Raw genomic sequence first — 23466 nt, 5'->3', positions numbered from 1 at the left:
TTACTCTGTTTTGTGTTTCTATAAAAGAATATCTGAGACTGGGTACTTTATAGAGAAAATAAGGCTTATTTAGATTATGTTTCTTCAGGCTGAGAAGGTCAAGGGTACGACTTTGGTTTCTGGTGAGGGCTCTTATGTATGTCACAACATAGTAGAAAAAGTCAAAGGGGAAGTGAGCACTTGAGAAGAGAGGAAAATCTAAGAGGCTTTGTAATTCCGGGCTTTGTAAGAATCCACTCAATCAAGAACTAATTTATTCCCATGAAGACTAGTTCAGACTTGGAAGAGAAAGAATTATTACTGGGATAACAATATCAACCATTTATGAGGGGTCTGCCCCCATAACCCAAACACCTCCCCTTAGGTTCCACCTCCCAACAGTCCCACGCTGGGGATCAAATTTCAACATGAGCTTTGATGGAGACAAGCCATGCCCAAACCATAGCATTATGTCCTTTGCCCCCCAAATCTCATGTCCTTCTTTTTTTGTTGTTGTTGAGACGGAGTCTCGCTCTGTCGCCCAGGCTGGAGTGCAGTGGCCGGATCTCAGCTCACTGCAAGCTCCGCCTCCCGGGTTTACGCCATTCTCCTGCCTCAGCCTCCCGAGTAGCTGGGACTACAGGCGCCCGCCACCTCGCCCGGCTAGTTTTTTGTATTTTAGTAGAGACTGGGTTTCACCGTGTTAGCCAGGATGGTCTCGATCTCCTGACCTCGTGATCCGCCCGTCTCGGCCTCCCAAAGTGCTGGGATTAAAGGCTTGAGCCACCGCGCCTGGCCTCTCATGTCCTTCTTACATTCAACATACAACCATTCCATCCTAATAGTCATGAAAGTATTAACTTGTTCTAGCATCAACTTAAAATTCCAAAGCCTCATCTGAGAGTCAAAGCAAGTTTCTTCCAGCTATGAGGCTGTAAAATCAAAACAAGTTACTCACTTTTAAGATATAATAGTTGTACAGGGATTTGGTATACATTTCTATTCCAAAAGGGAGAAATTGGCCAAAACAAGGGGGTAACAGGACCTATGCACGTCTAAGACCCAACAAGGCAGGCATTAAAGCGTAAAGTTCCAAAGTGAGAGGCTGAGGAATATGGCAACATAAAAGGCTACACTGATGATTTCCCCGCTACAAGAACACCAGTTTAACAACTATTTACAAGGATAAAAACACCTTTATGAGAAGCAAAACTTAGGTGAGCCGTCATAGCACGTGGTTTAATCTTCATATCATTGAAACGGGCACGGAAGAGATAGAAAAAAAAAAAAAAAGGCCTGAATTGCTGATGCCACTCCTCCCCCAGTACAGGCAACAGCTGAATGGTACGCAGTGTTTCTCTGGGTGCTGGGAGAGGAAGAACACAGCAATTGTGAGGCATTGAACTCAGCGCTGTGCTGTTAGAGCAGAAAGGGAAACCGGGCCAAACTCAGCTGATGCCCATCCACTAAGGGAGCATTTTAACCAGTGCTAGCCAGCGTAGAATCGCTGATCCCAGCGATCAGAACTTAAGTTCCTGCAAAACTTGCCACCCTGGGCTACAGTGCTTCTTGTCTCTAAATGAACTTGAAAGGTAATCTAGGCCATAAGGACTGCAACACTCAGGTGAGTCCTAGTGCTGAACTAGGCCCAGAAACAATGGACAGGGAGGGCACGTGCCATATTGAGACACCAGTCAGGGCAGCTAAAGGAGTGCTAGCATCACTCCTCACCTAACCCTATGCTGCACAGCTCATGGCTTGAAAATAAACCCTTCCCTTCTGGTTGCAAAGAGGAGAGAAAAGAGTGAGAAGGGCGTTTTAAATTATTTACATTTTGTGTACATGGTAGGTGTAAATATTTTTGGGAAACATGACATGTTTATACACAGACGTGAAATGTGAAGTAAGTAAATCATGGGAAATGGGGTATTCATCCCCTCAAGCATTTATCCTTTGAGTTACGAACAATCCATTTATACTCTTTAAGTTATTTTAAAATGTATAATTAAGTTATCATTAACTATAAGCACCCTATTATGGTATCAAATAGTAGGTCTATAAAATAATAGATATTATTCAAGCTAATTTTTGCACCCGTTAACCATGCCCACCTCCCCCTAGACATCCCAACGACCCTTCTCAGCCTCTAATAACCATCCTTTTACTCTCTATGTCTATGAGTTTAATTGTCTTGATTTTTATATTTCACAAATGAGGGAGAATATGTGATATTTGTCTTTCTGTGCCTGGCTTATTTCACTTAACATAATGATCTCCAGTTCCACCCATGTTGTGACAAATGACTGGATCTCATTTTCTTAAGGACTGAATAGTACTCTATTGTGTATATATACTACATTTTCTGTATCTATTCATCTGTTGGTGGACACTTAGGTTGATTCCAAATCTTAGCTATTTTAAACAGTGCTGTAACAAGCATAGGAGTGCAGATATCTCTTTGATACACTGATTTTCTTTCTTTGAGACATGTACCCAGCAGTGAGATAGCTAGATCATAGGGTAGCTCAATTTTATTTTTTTCAGTAATCTAAAACAGTTTTAATATTGATTGTATTAATTTACATTATCACCAACAGTGTACAATGGTTCCCTTTTATCCACATCCTCTCCAGCATTTGTTATTGGCTGTCTTTTAAATATAAGCCATTTTAACTGGGGTAAGATGATACCTCATTGTAGTTTTGATTTGCACTTCTCTGATAATCAATGATGTTGAGCACATTTTCATATACCTGTGTGCTGTCTTCTTTTGAGCAATGTCTATTCAAATTATTGACCATTTTTTGATTGAATTATTAGATGTTTTTCTATAGAGTTGGTTGAGCTCCTTATATATTCTGGTTATTAATCACTTGTCAAAGGTGTAGTTAGCAAATATTTTATCTCATGTTGTGGGTTGTCTCTTCACTTTATCGATCATCGCATTTGCTGTACAGAAGCTTTCTAAATTGATATGATTGATTTGTCCATTTTTGTTTTGGTTGCCTGTGCTTGTGGGGTGCTACTTAAGAAACCGTTGCCCAGACCAATTTCCTGGATGTTTTCCCTAATGTTTTCTTGTAGTAGATTCATAGTTTGAGGTCTTAGATTGAAGTCTTTAATCCATTTTGATTTAATTTTATACATAGTGATAGATAGGGGCCTAGTTTCATTCTTCTATATACAGATATTTAGTTTTTCCAGCACTATTTATTGAAGAGACACTATTTTCCTCAGTGTGTGTTCTTGGCACCTTTGTGGAAAGTGAGTTCACTGCAAGTGTGTGGATTTGTTTCTGGGTTCTTTCTTCTGTTCCATTGGTTTATGTGTCTGTTCTCATGCCAGTGCCATACTGTTGTGGTAACTAGACCTCTTAGTATAATTTGAAGTCAGGTAATGTGATTCCTCCAGTTTTGTTCATTTTCCTTAGGACAGCTTTGATTATTCTGGGTCTTTTTTTGGCTTCATATAAATTTGTTTTTTTTTTTCTATTTCTGCGAATAATATCATTGATATTTTGATAAGCATTGCATTGAGTCTGTAGATTGCTTTGGGTAGTATGGACATATTAACAATATAACTTCTTCCAGTGCATAAGATATAATATTATTTTTCCTTTCTATTTTTTGGGAGACAGGGTCTCACTTTGTTACCTAGGCTGGAGTGCAGTGGTGGGAACATGGCTCACTACAGCCTTGACCTTCCAGGCTCAAGCGATCCTCCCACTTCAGGCCCCAAAGTAGTTGAGACCACAGGTGTGTGCCACCAGGCCTGGCTAATTTTTATATTTTTTGTAGAGACGAGGTTTCACCATGTTGTCCAGGCTGTTCTTGAACTCCTGGGCTCAAGCAATCCGCCCACCTTAGCCTCCCAGAGTGCTGGAATTACAGGCCTGAGCCACTGCGACCGGGTTCCTTGTCAATTTCTTTCATCGGTGTTTTATAGTTTTCATTATAGAGATCTTTCACTTCTTAGGTTAACTTAATTTCTAGGTATTTAATTTTTAATTTTATATGTGGCCATTATAAATGAGATTACTCTTTTTTCACACTGTTCACTCTAAGCATATAGAAATGCTAATGATTTTTGTATATTGATTTTGTATCCTGCAACTTTACTGAATTTAACAGTTCTAATAATTTTCCTGTGGAGTCTTTAAGCTTTTTCCAAATATGAGATCATATCACCTGCAAACAAGGATAATTTGACTGCTTCATTTTCAATTAGGATATCCTTCATATCTTTCTCTTCTCTGATTGTTCTAGCTAGAATTTCAGTACTATGTTGAATAACAGTGGTAACCGTAGGCATATTTGTCATGTTCCAGATCTTAGAGAAAACGCATTCAGTTTTTCCCCAATCAGCTGTTATTTTGTTGAGGATTGTTGCATCAATATTAATGAGAGATATTGGCCTGCAGTTTTTTTTTTTTTTTTTTTTTTTTTGTGTTTTTTTTTTTTTTTTTGGTGTGTTTTGTCTAGTTTTGATATCAGCATAATACTGGCCTTTCAGAATCAGTTTGGAAGTATTCTCTTCTCAATTTTCCTGAGTAGTTTGAGTAGGATTAATATTAATTCTTCAAATGTTTGGTATAATTCAGCAGTGAAGCCATTAAGTGTTGGTCTTTTCTTTATGGAAGACTTTTTATTATGGCTTCAGTCTTGTTACTTGTTATTGACCTATCTAGGATTTGGATTTCTTCCTGGTTCAACCTTGCTATCTGATCTATGTCTCGAAATCTGTCTATGTCTTCTAGGTTTTCCAAGTGATTGACATAGCTGCTCATATTAGCCACTAATGATCTTTTGAATTTCCACAATATTAGGTGTAATGTCTCCTTTTTCATTTTTCATTTTGTTTATTTGGATCTTCTCTCTTTTTTTCTTACTTACTCTGGCTAAAGTTTAGTCAATTTTACTTAACTTGTCAAAAAATTTAGTTTCATGGACTGTTTTCTTTTTTTTATTTCAATTTCATTTATTTCTGCTCTGATCTTTATTACTTCTTTTCTTCAACGATTTTTTGGGTTCGGTTTGATCTTGCTTTTCTAGTTCTTTAGATTGCATCATTAAATTGTTCATTTGACATTTCTCCTTTTTGATGTAGGCACTTATAGCTACAGACGTCCTTCTTAGTACTGCTTCTGCCTGCTGTATCCCACAGGTTTTGATATGTTGTGTTTTTATTATCATTGGTTTCAAGACATTTTTTGATTTTCTTCTAATTTCTTCATTGAGCCACTAGTCATTCAGGAGCATGTGTTAAATTTCTATGCATTTGTATAGTTTCCAAAATTCCTCTTGTTATTAATTTCTAGTTTTATTCCATTGTGGTCAGAGAAGATGCTTGATATTATTTCATTTTTTTGAATTGTTTTAAGACTTGTTTTTTGACCTAATGGATGATTTATTATTGAGGATGATTCATATGTTGAGAAAAAATGTGTTGTGTATTCTATAGCTGTTGGATGAAATATTCTGTAAATATCTATTAGATTCTCTTGATCTAGAGTGCAGATTAGGTCTGATGTTTCTTTGTTGATTTTCTGCCAGGAAGACTTATCCAATGCTAAAGTGGGGTGTTGAAGCCTCCAGCTGTTATTGTATTGGGGCCTGTCTCTCTTTACCTCTAATAATATTTCCTTTATATGTCTGGGTACTCCAATGTTGGGTGCATATATTTTTAAAATTGTTATATCCTCTTGCTGAATTGACCCCTTTATTATTCATGTCTGGGTCAGACTTGAAGCCAGCACAGCGCTGGGTCTTCACCAAAGCCTGCTGTAACCACTGCCTAGCTACCACCTACGTTCAAGACCCTGGTTTTCTATGATCAGCCATTGGCTAAGTCAGCATGTCCTGAGTCCTTCCCTTCAGGACAGTAAGTTTTCCCAGGCCCTGGGTGAGTTCAAAAGTACAATCCTGAATTCAAGAACTAGAGTCAAAAACCCTGGAGATCTACCTGGTGTTCCATTGTATTGGCTCAGCTGGCACTCAAACCAATTCCTTAAAGAGTATGGAAGACTTTTTCCTTTTATTTTGTATACCAGCTCCGTTACAGAAGAATAGCGCACAAGTCAGAGTCTTGAGGCCCTGTTCCAGGCCCTACCATCCAGATGACATTTTTAGAAATACCCTGGGCCAAAAGGGAACTCATTGTTTTGAAGGAAAGGACCCAGTTTTTTCAACATTTATTACTTGATAACTGAAGAGCCTTTGGGTGCTCTTCAGTTATAACCAGCAGTGATACACAGGTACTACATAGAGAACCTTAGGTCAGCTTTTGAGACTCTGTGACTTCAGGTGAGGATCAACATTACAACATTACAAGGCTATGGGGCAAAATATTTCTACTTTGAAAACCAGAGGGAAGAGCAAAGGAGACTTTGTCTTGCACCTTAGGTCCAGCAAGGCCACAGGGGAGTAGAGCACCATGCAGGCTCTTGAGGTCCCCAACTCCATGACTTGACTTTTGAATGGCATTACTCGACTTGCCCGGGTCAGAGGGGATCCCACTTCCCTGAAAGGTTAGTCCTAGGCCAGGCAACATTTACCAAAAAATGACTGAAAAGACTTTGGGTCATGAGGAAACATCAGAGCTAGGTTGGCAGCACTACTCATGACTTGGGGTGGTGGTGGCTATGGGGTGAGAATCCTCTGCTTTTAGAAAGAAGAAGAAAGAGTGAGAAGGACTGCATCACATCTTGTGGTTTCAGTTCCAGTTCAATCACTGTACAATAGAACACCAAGTAGACTTTTAAGTTTTTTGACTCTAGCCTCTGTCACCTAGAGAGCACCTCTGAACCTTGCCACCCTGAAGGAAAGGACACAGGCCTGGCTGGCTTTGAAACTGGCTGATTCTAGAGCCCTAGGGCCTTATGCAATAACAGGGAGTGGTTAGAGAAGGCATTAGGCATGCTTGAGTTATTGTGCTGGCTTGAGGTCTGACATAGCAGAGTCATAGTGCTGGTAGCCACAGTCGTGCTTACGTCACTCCACTCCCAGCTTTATGTGATTAGAACAGAGTGAGAGACTCTGTATGTTTAGGAGAATGTAAGGGAAGAGAACAAGAGACTCTGCCTGGTAAACCAGAAAATTCTTCTGGATCTTGTCTGAGACCATCAATGTGGTACATCTAAGAATCTACAAAACCACAATATTACTGGGCTTGGGGTGCCCCTAAAGTAGATACAACTTAGACCACAACAGCCAAATCTTTCCAATTATCTGGAAAGTCTTCCCAAGGCATTATGAATAAGCCCAGAGAGTGAAGACTACAATAAATACCTACCTCTTCAATGCCCAGATACTAAGAATATCTACTAACATCAATACTATCCAAGTAAACATTGCCTCACCAAATGAACTAAATAAGGTGCCAGGGACCGATCCTGGAGAAACAGAGATATGTGACATTTCAGATAGAGAGTTCAAAATAGCTGAGTTGAGGAAACAAAGAAATTCAGATAACACAGAGAAGAAATTCAGAATTCTATTTGATAAATGTAATGAGAAGACTGAAATAATTATAAAGAATCAAGCAGAAATTCTAGAGCTGAAAATGCAAATTTCATATAGAAGAATGCATCAGAGTCCTTTAATAGCAGAATTGATCAAGCAGAATACATAGTGTACTTGAAGACAGGCTATTTGAAAATACACAGTCAGAGGAGACAAAAGACAAAAGGATAAAAAACATTAAACCATGCCTACAGGTACTAGAAAATAACCTCAAAAGGGCAAAATAGGAGTTATTTGCCTTAAAGAGGAGGTAGAGAAAAGATGGAGTAGAAATTTTATTCAGAAAATAATAACAAAGGAATTTCCAAACCTAGAGAAAGATACCAATATCCTAATACCAGAAAGATATAGAACACCAAGCAGATTTAACCCAAAGGAGACTACCTCAAAGCCTTTAATAATCTAACTCTGTGAAGTCAAGTATAAAGAAAGGATCCTAAAAGTACCAATATAAAATAAACAAATAACATACAAAGGAGCTCCAATACACTTGGCAGCAGACTTTTCAGTGGAAACCTTATAGGTCAATAGAGAGTGCCATGACATTTTTAAAGTACTGAAGAAAAAAAAAAAAACAACTTTTACACTAGAATAATATAGCCAGTGAAAATATCCTTCAAACATGAAGGATAAACAAAAGACTTTCCCAGACAAACAAAAGCTGAGGGATTTCATCAACACCAGACCTGTCCTACAAGAAATGCTAAAGGAAATACTTCAATCAGAAAAAAAACAAAACAAAACGTCAATGAGCAATAAGAAATCATCTGAAGGTACAAAACTCACTGGTAATAGTAAGTACACAGAAGCACACAGAATATTTGAACACTGTAACTGTTGTCTGTAAACTAATCCCAAGTAGAGACCAAACGATAAGCCAATCAAAATAATAACTACAGCAACATTTCAAGACATAGTACAACAAGCTATTAATAGCAACAACAAAAGAATAAAAGCAGGGGACAAAGTTAAGATGTTATCTTGTTGCTTGTTGGTATATAATATTAAGTTGTTAACAGGTTAAAATAATGAGTTGTGAAATGGTATTTGCAAGCTTCCTGGTAAACTCAATCCAAAAAACATGAAATGGATACACAGACAATAAAAGCAAAAAACTAAATTATATTGCCAGAGAAAATCAACTTCACTAGAGAAAGAGAGGAAAGAAAAAAAAAAGAAAAGGAAATACAATAAAACAACCAGAAAACAAATAACAAAATGGCATGAGTAAGTCCTTGCTTTTCCATAATAATGTTGAATGTAAATGGACTAAACCCTCCAATCAAAAAACATAGAGTGGCTACATGGATGAAAAAAGAAGACCGATTGATTTGTTGCCCACAAGAAACACACTCCACCTATAAAGATACATATATGGACTCAAAATTAATAGAAAATACACTCCCTGCCCATGGAAACCAAAATGAGCAGGAATCACTATACTTACATCAGAGAAAATAATTTTCAAAACCAAAACTATAAAAGAGATAAATAAGGTCACTATAAAATGTTGAAGGGGTCAATTCAGCAAGAAAATATAACAATTTTAAATATATATGCAAACCACACTGAAGAACTCAGATATATAAAACAAATATAAAAGCTAAAGAGACAGGTTGCAATACAAAACATCTGGAGACTTCAACACCTTACTTTTAGCATTGGATGAATCTTCCAGACAGAAAATCAACACAGAAATATCAGACTTAATCTGTACTATAGAGAAAGTGGATCTAATAGATATTCACAGATTATTTCACCCAATGACTGCAGAGTACATTCTTTTCTCAGCATATGAATTATTCTCAAAATAGACCACATTAGCTCACAAATCAAGTCTTAATCCATTAGAAAGTACTGAAATAATGCCAAGCATCCTCTCTGACCACAATAGAATAAAACTAGAAATTAATAACAAGAATAATTTTGGAAACTATACACGTACATATAAATTAAACAACGTGCTTCTGAATGACTAGTGGGTCAAGGAAGAAATGAAAACAAAATTGAAAATTTCTTGAAACAAATGGTGATATAAACACAACATACCTAAACCTATGGAATATGGGAAAAGCAGTATTAAGAAGGAACTTTGTAGCTATAAGTGCCTACATCAGAAAGAGGAATAGCATCAATCAAACAATCTAATTATGAAACTTAAACTATAAAAGCAACAGCAAACCAAACCCAAAACAATTAGTAGTAGAAAAAACGAAATAATAAAGACTAGAGCAGAAATAAATAAAATTGAAATGAAAGAAAACAATACAAAAGATAGATAACATAAAAGTTGATTTTCTGAAAAGTTAAACAAAACTAGCAAACCTTTAGCCAGAGAAAAAACTAAGAAAAAAAGAAAGCAGAAACATAAATGAAATAAAAATTGAAAAAGAAGACATTAAAACTGATATTGCAGAAATTCAAGGATCATTAGTGGTTACGATGAGCAACTATATGCCAATAAAATAGAAAATCTAGAAGAAATGGACAAATTCCCAGAAACTTAACAACCTTTCAAGACTGAGCCAGAAAGAAATAAAAAACCTGAACAGACCAATCACAATTAATGACTTCAAAGTCATAAAAAACAGTCTTCCAGTAAAGTAAGGCCTGAGACCTGATGGCTTCAGTGCTGACATCTGCCAAACATTTAAGGAAGAATTAATACTTTCCTGCTCAAATTATTCTGAAAAAGACAGGAGGAGGGAATACTTCCAAACTTGTTCTATAAGGCCAGTATTATCCTGATAAGAAAACCAAACAAAGGCACATAAAAAAAGAAAAGGCAAACTGCAGGCCAATATCTCTGATGAATATTGGTAAAAAACATCCTCAGCAAAAACAAAAAACCAAATACAACAATACATTAGAAAGATCATTTATCAAGACCAAGGGAAGTTTATCCTTGGACTACAAGAGTGGTTCAACATATGCAAATCAATTAATGTGATACATTTTATCAATAGAATGAAGGATAAAAAGCATATGATAATTTTAATTAATGCTTAAAAATCATTTGCTAAAATTTAACATTTCTCCATTTAAAAAAACTCTCTAAAAACTGGGAATAGAAGAAACATACCTCAACATAATAAAAGTCATATACAACAAACCTACAACTAGTATCATAATGAATGGGGAACAATGAAAGATTTTTCTCTGTGATCTGGAACATGACAAGAATGCCCAGTGTCACCACTGCTAGTCAACATAGTACTGTAAGTCCCAGCTAGAGAAATCAGACAAGAGAAAGAAATGAAGGGTAATCAAATTGGGAGGAAAGAAATCAGATTATCATTTTTTTGCAGATGATAGAATCTTTTATTTGGGAAAACCTAGAGACACAGAAAAGAACTATGAGAACTGATACACAAACTCAGTAGGGTTGCAGGATACAAAAATCAACATATAAAAATCACTAACATTTCTATATATATACAGTGAACAATATGAAAAATAAAAAAGTAATCCCATTTATAATAACCCAAAATAAAATTAAACACTTAAGTATTACCTTAACCAAAGAAATGGAAGATCTTTGTATTAAAAACTATAAAACATCGATGAAAGAAATTGAAATGGATATCAAACAAATTTAAAAAATCATGTTCATGTAGTGGAAGAATTAATATTGTAAAAAGGCCCATACTACTCAAAGCAATGTACAGATTCAATGCAATCCCTATCAACATACTAATTATATTATTCACAAAAATTGAAAAAAGACTATCCTAAAATTTATATGGAACCACAAAAGACCCAGAATAGCCAGAGCTATCTTTAGTAAAAAGAACAAAACTTTAGGAATCACGTTACCTAACTTTAAATTATACTTCAGAACTTTAGTAACCAAAACAGCATGGTACTGACATAAAAAAAGATTCATAGACCAATGGAACAGAGCAGAGAACCCAGTAACAATTCCATGTACTTATAATGAACTCATTTTCGACAAAGGTGCCAAAAACTTACACTAGGAAAAAGACAGTCTCTTCAATAAATGGTCCAGGGAAAACTGAATATCCATATGCAGAAGAATTAAACTAGATACCTGTCTTTTGCCGTATATATATTAAAAAAACAAATCAAAATGGATTAAGACTTAAATCTAACATCTCAAACTATGAATCTTCTATAAGAAAACATTGGGGGAAATTTCCAGGACATTGAACTGTGCAAAAATCTCTTGAGAACTACCCAGGAAGCACAGGCAACCAAAGCAAAATTAGAAAAATGAGATCACATCAAGTTAGAAAGCTTCTGCACAGCAAAGGGTACAATCAACAAAGAGACAACCCACAGAATGGGAAAATAATATTTTCAAACTGTCCATCTGGCAAGGCATTAATAACCAGAACATAGAAGAAGCTAAAACAAATCAATAGGAAATAATCAAATAATATAAAAAATTGGCACAAGATTTGAATAGACATTTCTCAAAATAAGATATACAAATGGCAGTCAGGCATATAAAAAGGTGCTCAGCATTACGGATCACCACAGTAATGGAAATGAAAATAGTAATGAAGTCACATCTCACCAAAAGACAGGCAATAACAAATACTGATGAGGACATGGAGAAAAGGGAACCCTTGTACACTGTTTGTGTGAATGTAAATTAATACAACCAGTATGAACAATTTGGAAGTTCCTGAAAACACTAAAAATTGAGCTGCCTTATCATCCAGTAATCCCACTGCTGGGCATATACCTCAAAGGAAATCAGTATATCAAAGAGATTCCTGCACTGCTAAGTTTGTTACAGCACTGTTTACAGTAACTGAGATTTAGAAGCAACCAAAGTGTTCATCAACAGATGAAGGTGTTACAGGTAGTTAGATAGACTTGAGCAGGGCAGGAGAGGGCTCTCCCCCACCACCACTAGGAATGTCAGGTGATGGTTCGGCAATTATCACACTGCCTCTCTAAAAATGATAATTCAGCAGCTGGTCCCAGGGTGCCAGGGAGAGACAATCTCCTGATGATTCACAGCTATTAACATTAAAGTGTTAATTGAATGCAGATTTCGGGAGAAGCAACTTCTTGAGCATGCACACTAAGAGACAAAATGGTGAAGTATGACCTTCCAGGGACTCTCCATCAGAAAAAATAAAAAAAGTCTCAGATGGGCATGCATACAACTTCCTAAACACACTGCACATGCTCAGTACCCAAGGGTAAGGAGGGCACTGCGCATTCAGGAAGCCCACCCTAAGGGAAGAATCATGGGAAAGAGGAGAGCCCATAAAGCCCTAGGATCAAGGTTCAATGCTCTTTTTGACCTTCAGGCATCCTCTTGGATCTCTTCCAAGTGAACTTTCCCTTCTTTCCTGTTCTTTTGAAATAAATTTCTACTTCTGCCCTGAAACTTGCCTCAGTCTTTTTTCTACTTTATGCCTCTCAGTCATTTTTTTTTTTTTCCTGAGGAGGCAAGAATTGAAATTACTGCAGACCTGTACATACATGACACTTGTAACTCAGGGAAACCTGGATACCTGCCACCGGTAATGAATTGATAAAGAAATTGTGGGCCAGGCACACTGACTCATGCCTGTATTCCCAGTACTTTGTGAGGCTGAGGTGGGCGGATCACAAGGTCAGGATTTCAAGACCAGCCTGACCAATATGGTGAAACGCCGTCTCTACGAAAATACAAAAAATAGCCAGGCGTGGCGGTGCACACCTGTAGTCCCAGCTACTCAGGAGGCTGAGGCAGGAGAATCACTTGAACCCGGGAGAAGGAGGTTGCAGTGAGCCTAGATCACACCACCGCACTCCAGCCTGGGTGACAGAGCAAGACTTCATCTCAAAAAAAAAAAAAAAAAAGGAAAAAAGAAATTATGGCACATACACAATGGAGTACTAGTCAGCCATAAAAAAGAATGAGATTCTGTAATTTGCAACAACATGAATGGAACTGGAGATCATTATGTTAAGTGAAATAAGCCAGGCACAGGAAAATGAACATTACATGTTCTCACTTATTTGTGGGATCTAAAAATCGAAATAATTGAACTCATGGACATAGAGAGTAGAAGCATAGTTACAAGAGACTGGGAAGTGTAATGAGGGGTTGGAGGGGTGGTTGAGATGGTTAATGGTACTATAAAAAATAGAATAAATAAGACCTTCTATTTGATAGCAAAACAGGGTAACTACAGTCAATGATAAATTAATTGTACATTTGAAAAGAACTTAAACATGATAATTGGACTTCTTGTTTTAAATGTCTTTTTAAGTGTAGGGTCTCATGTGCCACATAAATATATGTATCTACTATGGACCCACAAATTTTTTTAAAAAAATCTCCAAGCTAACCTTTTACTCAGCGTGTCACCTTCTGAGCACACTGGCACACTGGATTAAAGATTGGGTTCCAAAGGCCGTGGGAAGCCCAACTTCCATAGTTTGTGGCACAATGCTTTTGTTTTTTTCAAAGCTAAGATGCACACTCCTGGTGCCTTTGTAATCCTGGGATCTCTGAAGCAGACCTACTCCTGTGGTTCCACTAGGCATTGCCTTCATGGGTACTCTGAATGGTGCCTCTACCCCTTTGACAATTTTCTGCCTGTTTTTCTAGGCTCTTCTCTACATCATCTGAAATCTAAGTGGAAATTGCCAAGCCTCCATGGCTTTTGCCTTTTGCATGCCTGCAGACCTAATTACATATGTAATCTGCCAAGGCTTACCACTTGTGCTTTCCAGAGCAGCAGCCTGAACAGTGTCTGGGGCCATTTGAGTTGTATTTGGAGGCTGAACAGCTGGGATGTAAGGAGTAACATCTCAAGGCAGCAGCTTCCCAGAGCCCATCCTCAAAACCATTCAGCTCTCTTAGGTCTCTGGGCCTGTGATGGGAGGGGCAGCATCAAAGATCTCTGAAATGCCTTTGAGGCCTTTTCCCCATTGTCTTGACTGTTAACATCTGGCTCTTTTTTATTTTATCTGTACTAATTACTTTTTAGCAAGTAACTGCTGTGCAGCTCCCTTGAATTCTTCTCTAGAAAATGCTCTTTCATTCTCCAACACATGACTAGGCTGCAAATTGTGTACATATATATATATATANTTGTCATGTTCCAGATCTTAGAGAAAACGCATTCAGTTTTCCCCAATCAGCTGTTATTTTGTTGAGGATTGTTGCATCAATATTAATGAGAGATTTTGGCCTGCAGTTTTTTTTTTTTTTTTTTTTGGTGTGTTTTGTCTAGTTTTGATATCAGCATAATACTGGCCTTTCAGAATCAGTTTGGAAGTATTCTCTTCTCAATTTTCCTGAGTAGTTTGAGTAGGATTAATATTAATTCTTCAAATGTTTGGTATAATTCAGCAGTGAAGCCATTAAGTGTTGGTCTTTTCTTTATGGAAGACTTTTATTATGGCTTCAGTCTTGTTACTTGTTATTGACCTATCTAGGATTTGGATTTCTTCCTGGTTCAACCTTGCTATCTGATCTATGTCTCGAAATCTGTCTATGTCTTCTAGGTTTTCCAAGTGATTGACATAGCTGCTCATATTAGCCACTAATGATCTTTTGAATTTCCACAATATTAGGTGTAATGTCTCCTTTTCATTTTCATTTTGTTTATTTGGATCTTCTCTCTTTTTTTCTTACTTACTCTGGCTAAAGTTTAGTCAATTTTACTTAACTTGTCAAAAAATTTAGTTTCATGGACTGTTTTCTTTTTTTTATTTCAATTTCATTTATTTCTGCTCTGATCTTTATTACTTCTTTTCTTCAACGATTTTTTGGGTTCGGTTTGATCTTGCTTTTCTAGTTCTTTAGATTGCATCATTAAATTGTTCATTTGACATTTCTCCTTTTGATGTAGGCACTTATAGCTACAGACGTCCTTCTTAGTACTGCTTCTGCCTGCTGTATCCCACAGGTTTTGATATGTTGTGTTTTATTATCATTGGTTTCAAGACATTTTTTGATTTTCTTCTAATTTCTTCATTGAGCCACTAGTCATTCAGGAGCATGTGTTAAATTTCTATGCATTTGTATAGTTTCCAAAATTCCTCTTGTTATTAATTTCTAGTTTTATTCCATTGTGGTCAGAGAAGATGCTTGATATTATTTCATTTTTTTGAATTGTTTTAAGACTTGTTTTTTGACCTAATGGATGATTTATTATTGAGGATGATTCATATGTTGAGAAAAAATGTGTTGTGTATTCTATAGCTGTTGGATGAAATATTCTGTAAATATCTATTAGATTCTCTTGATCTAGAGTGCAGATTAGGTCTGATGTTTCTTTGTTGATTTTCTGCCAGGAAGACTTATCCAATGCTAAAGTGGGGTGTTGAAGCCTCCAGCTGTTATTGTATTGGGGCCTGTCTCTCTTTACCTCTAATAATATTTCCTTTATATGTCTGGGTACTCCAATGTTGGGTGCATATATTTTAAAATTGTTATATCCTCTTGCTGAATTGACCCCTTTATTATTCATGTCTGGGTCAGACTTGAAGCCAGCACAGCGCTGGGTCTTCACCAAAGCCTGCTGTAACCACTGCCTAGCTACCACCTACGTTCAAGACCCTGGTTTTCTATGATCAGCCATTGGCTAAGTCAGCATGTCCTGAGTCCTTCCCTTCAGGACAGTAAGTTTTCCCAGGCCCTGGGTGAGTTCAAAAGTACAATCCTGAATTCAAGAACTAGAGTCAAAACCCTGGAGATCTACCTGGTGTTCCATTGTATTGGCTCAGCTGGCACTCAAACCAATTCCTTAAAGAGTATGGAAGACTTTTCCTTTTATTTTGTATACCAGCTCCGTTACAGAAGAATAGCGCACAAGTCAGAGTCTTGAGGCCCTGTTCCAGGCCCTACCATCCAGATGACATTTTAGAAATACCCTGGGCCAAAAGGGAACTCATTGTTTTGAAGGAAAGGACCCAGTTTTTTCAACATTTATTACTTGATAACTGAAGAGCCTTTGGGTGCTCTTCAGTTATAACCAGCAGTGATACACAGGTACTACATAGAGAACCTTAGGTCAGCTTTTGAGACTCTGTGACTTCAGGTGAGGATCAACATTACAACATTACAAGGCTATGGGGCAAAAATATTTCTACTTTGAAAAACCAGAGGGAAGAGCAAAGGAGACTTTGTCTTGCACCTTAGGTCCAGCAAGGCCACAGGGGAGTAGAGCACCATGCAGGCTCTTGAGGTCCCCAACTCCATGACTTGACTTTTGAATGGCATTACTCGACTTGCCCGGGTCAGAGGGGATCCCACTTCCCTGAAAGGTTAGTCCTAGGCCAGGCAACATTTACCAAAAAATGACTGAAAAGACTTTGGGTCATGAGGAAACATCAGAGCTAGGTTGGCAGCACTACTCATGACTTGGGGTGGTGGTGGCTATGGGGTGAGAATCCTCTGCTTTTAGAAAGAAGAAGAAAGAGTGAGAAGGACTGCATCACATCTTGTGGTTTCAGTTCCAGTTCAATCACTGTACAATAGAACACCAAGTAGACTTTTAAGTTTTTTGACTCTAGCCTCTGTCACCTAGAGAGCACCTCTGAACCTTGCCACCCTGAAGGAAAGGACACAGGCCTGGCTGGCTTTGAAACTGGCTGATTCTAGAGCCCTAGGGCCTTATGCAATAACAGGGAGTGGTTAGAGAAGGCATTAGGCATGCTTGAGTTATTGTGCTGGCTTGAGGTCTGACATAGCAGAGTCATAGTGCTGGTAGCCACAGTCGTGCTTACGTCACTCCACTCCCAGCTTTATGTGATTAGAACAGAGTGAGAGACTCTGTATGTTTAGGAGAATGTAAGGGAAGAGAACAAGAGACTCTGCCTGGTAAACCAGAAAATTCTTCTGGATCTTGTCTGAGACCATCAATGTGGTACATCTAAGAATCTACAAAACCACAATATTACTGGGCTTGGGGTGCCCCCTAAAGTAGATACAACTTAGACCACAACAGCCAAATCTTTCCAATTATCTGGAAAGTCTTCCCAAGGCATTATGAATAAGCCCAGAGAGTGAAGACTACAATAAATACCTACCTCTTCAATGCCCAGATACTAAGAATATCTACTAACATCAATACTATCCAAGTAAACATTGCCTCACCAAATGAACTAAATAAGGTGCCAGGGACCGATCCTGGAGAAACAGAGATATGTGACATTTCAGATAGAGAGTTCAAAATAGCTGAGTTGAGGAAACAAAGAAATTCAGATAACACAGAGAAGAAATTCAGAATTCTATTTGATAAATGTAATGAGAAGACTGAAATAATTATAAAGAATCAAGCAGAAATTCTAGAGCTGAAAAATGCAAATTTCATATAGAAGAATGCATCAGAGTCCTTTAATAGCAGAATTGATCAAGCAGAATACATAGTGTACTTGAAGACAGGCTATTTGAAAATACACAGTCAGAGGAGACAAAAGACAAAAGGATAAAAAACATTAAACCATGCCTACAGGTACTAGAAAATAACCTCAAAAGGGCAAAAATAGGAGTTATTTGCCTTAAAGAGGAGGTAGAGAAAAAGATGGAGTAGAAATTTTATTCAGAAAAATAATAACAAAGGAATTTCCAAACCTAGAGAAAGATACCAATATCCTAATACCAGAAAGATATAGAACACCAAGCAGATTTAACCCAAAGGAGACTACCTCAAAGCCTTTAATAATCTAACTCTGTGAAGTCAAGTATAAAGAAAGGATCCTAAAAGTACCAATATAAAATAAACAAATAACATACAAAGGAGCTCCAATACACTTGGCAGCAGACTTTTCAGTGGAAACCTTATAGGTCAATAGAGAGTGCCATGACATTTTTAAAGTACTGAAGAAAAAAAAAAAAACAACTTTTACACTAGAATAATATAGCCAGTGAAAATATCCTTCAAACATGAAGGATAAACAAAAGACTTTCCCAGACAAACAAAAGCTGAGGGATTTCATCAACACCAGACCTGTCCTACAAGAAATGCTAAAGGAAATACTTCAATCAGAAAAAAAACAAAACAAAACGTCAATGAGCAATAAGAAATCATCTGAAGGTACAAAACTCACTGGTAATAGTAAGTACACAGAAGCACACAGAATATTTGAACACTGTAACTGTTGTCTGTAAACTAATCCCAAGTAGAGACCAAACGATAAGCCAATCAAAAATAATAACTACAGCAACATTTCAAGACATAGTACAACAAGCTATTAATAGCAACAACAAAAGAATAAAAGCAGGGGGACAAAGTTAAGATGTTATCTTGTTGCTTGTTGGTATATAATATTAAGTTGTTAACAGGTTAAAATAATGAGTTGTGAAATGGTATTTGCAAGCTTCCTGGTAAACTCAATCCAAAAAACATGAAATGGATACACAGACAATAAAAAGCAAAAAACTAAATTATATTGCCAGAGAAAATCAACTTCACTAGAGAAAGAGAGGAAAGAAAAAAAAAAGAAAAAGGAAATACAATAAAACAACCAGAAAACAAATAACAAAATGGCATGAGTAAGTCCTTGCTTTTCCATAATAATGTTGAATGTAAATGGACTAAACCCTCCAATCAAAAAACATAGAGTGGCTACATGGATGAAAAAAGAAGACCGATTGATTTGTTGCCCACAAGAAACACACTCCACCTATAAAGATACATATATGGACTCAAAATTAATAGAAAAATACACTCCCTGCCCATGGAAACCAAAAATGAGCAGGAATCACTATACTTACATCAGAGAAAATAATTTTCAAAACCAAAACTATAAAAAGAGATAAATAAGGTCACTATAAAATGTTGAAGGGGTCAATTCAGCAAGAAAATATAACAATTTTAAATATATATGCAAACCACACTGAAGAACTCAGATATATAAAACAAATATAAAAGCTAAAGAGACAGGTTGCAATACAAAAACATCTGGAGACTTCAACACCTTACTTTTAGCATTGGATGAATCTTCCAGACAGAAAATCAACACAGAAATATCAGACTTAATCTGTACTATAGAGAAAGTGGATCTAATAGATATTCACAGATTATTTCACCCAATGACTGCAGAGTACATTCTTTTTCTCAGCATATGAATTATTCTCAAAAATAGACCACATTAGCTCACAAATCAAGTCTTAATCCATTAGAAAGTACTGAAATAATGCCAAGCATCCTCTCTGACCACAATAGAATAAAACTAGAAATTAATAACAAGAATAATTTTGGAAACTATACACGTACATATAAATTAAACAACGTGCTTCTGAATGACTAGTGGGTCAAGGAAGAAATGAAAACAAAAATTGAAAAATTTCTTGAAACAAATGGTGATATAAACACAACATACCTAAACCTATGGAATATGGGAAAAGCAGTATTAAGAAGGAACTTTGTAGCTATAAGTGCCTACATCAGAAAGAGGAATAGCATCAATCAAACAATCTAATTATGAAACTTAAACTATAAAAGCAACAGCAAACCAAACCCAAAACAATTAGTAGTAGAAAAAACGAAATAATAAAGACTAGAGCAGAAATAAATAAAATTGAAATGAAAGAAAACAATACAAAAGATAGATAACATAAAAAGTTGATTTTCTGAAAAGTTAAACAAAACTAGCAAACCTTTAGCCAGAGAAAAAACTAAGAAAAAAAGAAAGCAGAAACATAAATGAAATAAAAATTGAAAAAGAAGACATTAAAACTGATATTGCAGAAATTCAAGGATCATTAGTGGTTACGATGAGCAACTATATGCCAATAAAATAGAAAATCTAGAAGAAATGGACAAATTCCCAGAAACTTAACAACCTTTCAAGACTGAGCCAGAAAGAAATAAAAAACCTGAACAGACCAATCACAATTAATGACTTCAAAGTCATAAAAAACAGTCTTCCAGTAAAGTAAGGCCTGAGACCTGATGGCTTCAGTGCTGACATCTGCCAAACATTTAAGGAAGAATTAATACTTTCCTGCTCAAATTATTCTGAAAAAGACAGGAGGAGGGAATACTTCCAAACTTGTTCTATAAGGCCAGTATTATCCTGATAAGAAAACCAAACAAAGGCACATAAAAAAAGAAAAGGCAAACTGCAGGCCAATATCTCTGATGAATATTGGTAAAAAACATCCTCAGCAAAACAAAAAACCAAATACAACAATACATTAGAAAGATCATTTATCAAGACCAAGGGAAGTTTATCCTTGGACTACAAGAGTGGTTCAACATATGCAAATCAATTAATGTGATACATTTTATCAATAGAATGAAGGATAAAAGCATATGATAATTTTAATTAATGCTTAAAATCATTTGCTAAAATTTAACATTTCTCCATTTAAAAAAACTCTCTAAAACTGGGAATAGAAGAAACATACCTCAACATAATAAAAGTCATATACAACAAACCTACAACTAGTATCATAATGAATGGGGAACAATGAAAGATTTTCTCTGTGATCTGGAACATGACAAGAATGCCCAGTGTCACCACTGCTAGTCAACATAGTACTGTAAGTCCCAGCTAGAGAAATCAGACAAGAGAAAGAAATGAAGGGTAATCAAATTGGGAGGAAAGAAATCAGATTATCATTTTTTTGCAGATGATAGAATCTTTTATTTGGGAAAACCTAGAGACACAGAAAAGAACTATGAGAACTGATACACAAACTCAGTAGGGTTGCAGGATACAAAATCAACATATAAAATCACTAACATTTCTATATATATACAGTGAACAATATGAAAATAAAAAAGTAATCCCATTTATAATAACCCAAAATAAAATTAAACACTTAAGTATTACCTTAACCAAAGAAATGGAAGATCTTTGTATTAAAACTATAAAACATCGATGAAAGAAATTGAAATGGATATCAAACAAATTTAAAAAATCATGTTCATGTAGTGGAAGAATTAATATTGTAAAAGGCCCATACTACTCAAAGCAATGTACAGATTCAATGCAATCCCTATCAACATACTAATTATATTATTCACAAAATTGAAAAAAGACTATCCTAAAATTTATATGGAACCACAAAAGACCCAGAATAGCCAGAGCTATCTTTAGTAAAAGAACAAAACTTTAGGAATCACGTTACCTAACTTTAAATTATACTTCAGAACTTTAGTAACCAAAACAGCATGGTACTGACATAAAAAAAGATTCATAGACCAATGGAACAGAGCAGAGAACCCAGTAACAATTCCATGTACTTATAATGAACTCATTTTCGACAAAGGTGCCAAAACTTACACTAGGAAAAGACAGTCTCTTCAATAAATGGTCCAGGGAAAACTGAATATCCATATGCAGAAGAATTAAACTAGATACCTGTCTTTTGCCGTATATATATTAAAAAAACAAATCAAAATGGATTAAGACTTAAATCTAACATCTCAAACTATGAATCTTCTATAAGAAAACATTGGGGAAATTTCCAGGACATTGAACTGTGCAAAATCTCTTGAGAACTACCCAGGAAGCACAGGCAACCAAAGCAAAATTAGAAAATGAGATCACATCAAGTTAGAAAGCTTCTGCACAGCAAAGGGTACAATCAACAAAGAGACAACCCACAGAATGGGAAAATAATATTTTCAAACTGTCCATCTGGCAAGGCATTAATAACCAGAACATAGAAGAAGCTAAAACAAATCAATAGGAAATAATCAAATAATATAAAAAATTGGCACAAGATTTGAATAGACATTTCTCAAAATAAGATATACAAATGGCAGTCAGGCATATAAAAGGTGCTCAGCATTACGGATCACCACAGTAATGGAAATGAAAATAGTAATGAAGTCACATCTCACCAAAAGACAGGCAATAACAAATACTGATGAGGACATGGAGAAAAGGGAACCCTTGTACACTGTTTGTGTGAATGTAAATTAATACAACCAGTATGAACAATTTGGAAGTTCCTGAAAACACTAAAATTGAGCTGCCTTATCATCCAGTAATCCCACTGCTGGGCATATACCTCAAAGGAAATCAGTATATCAAAGAGATTCCTGCACTGCTAAGTTTGTTACAGCACTGTTTACAGTAACTGAGATTTAGAAGCAACCAAAGTGTTCATCAACAGATGAAGGTGTTACAGGTAGTTAGATAGACTTGAGCAGGGCAGGAGAGGGCTCTCCCCACCACCACTAGGAATGTCAGGTGATGGTTCGGCAATTATCACACTGCCTCTCTAAAATGATAATTCAGCAGCTGGTCCCAGGGTGCCAGGGAGAGACAATCTCCTGATGATTCACAGCTATTAACATTAAAGTGTTAATTGAATGCAGATTTCGGGAGAAGCAACTTCTTGAGCATGCACACTAAGAGACAAAATGGTGAAGTATGACCTTCCAGGGACTCTCCATCAGAAAAAATAAAAAAAGTCTCAGATGGGCATGCATACAACTTCCTAAACACACTGCACATGCTCAGTACCCAAGGGTAAGGAGGGCACTGCGCATTCAGGAAGCCCACCCTAAGGGAAGAATCATGGGAAAGAGGAGAGCCCATAAAGCCCTAGGATCAAGGTTCAATGCTCTTTTTGACCTTCAGGCATCCTCTTGGATCTCTTCCAAGTGAACTTTCCCTTCTTTCCTGTTCTTTTGAAATAAATTTCTACTTCTGCCCTGAAACTTGCCTCAGTCTTTTTTCTACTTTATGCCTCTCAGTCATTTTTTTTTTTTTCCTGAGGAGGCAAGAATTGAAATTACTGCAGACCTGTACATACATGACACTTGTAACTCAGGGAAACCTGGATACCTGCCACCGGTAATGAATTGATAAAGAAATTGTGGGCCAGGCACACTGACTCATGCCTGTATTCCCAGTACTTTGTGAGGCTGAGGTGGGCGGATCACAAGGTCAGGATTTCAAGACCAGCCTGACCAATATGGTGAAACGCCGTCTCTACGAAAAATACAAAAAATAGCCAGGCGTGGCGGTGCACACCTGTAGTCCCAGCTACTCAGGAGGCTGAGGCAGGAGAATCACTTGA

The sequence above is a fragment of the Rhinopithecus bieti genome, unplaced genomic scaffold (assembly GCF_001698545.2).
Source record: "Rhinopithecus bieti isolate Rb0 unplaced genomic scaffold, ASM169854v2 scaffold_28823, whole genome shotgun sequence".
Classification (NCBI taxonomy): domain Eukaryota; kingdom Metazoa; phylum Chordata; class Mammalia; order Primates; family Cercopithecidae; genus Rhinopithecus; species Rhinopithecus bieti.
This window is presented reverse-complemented; position numbering follows the sequence as displayed.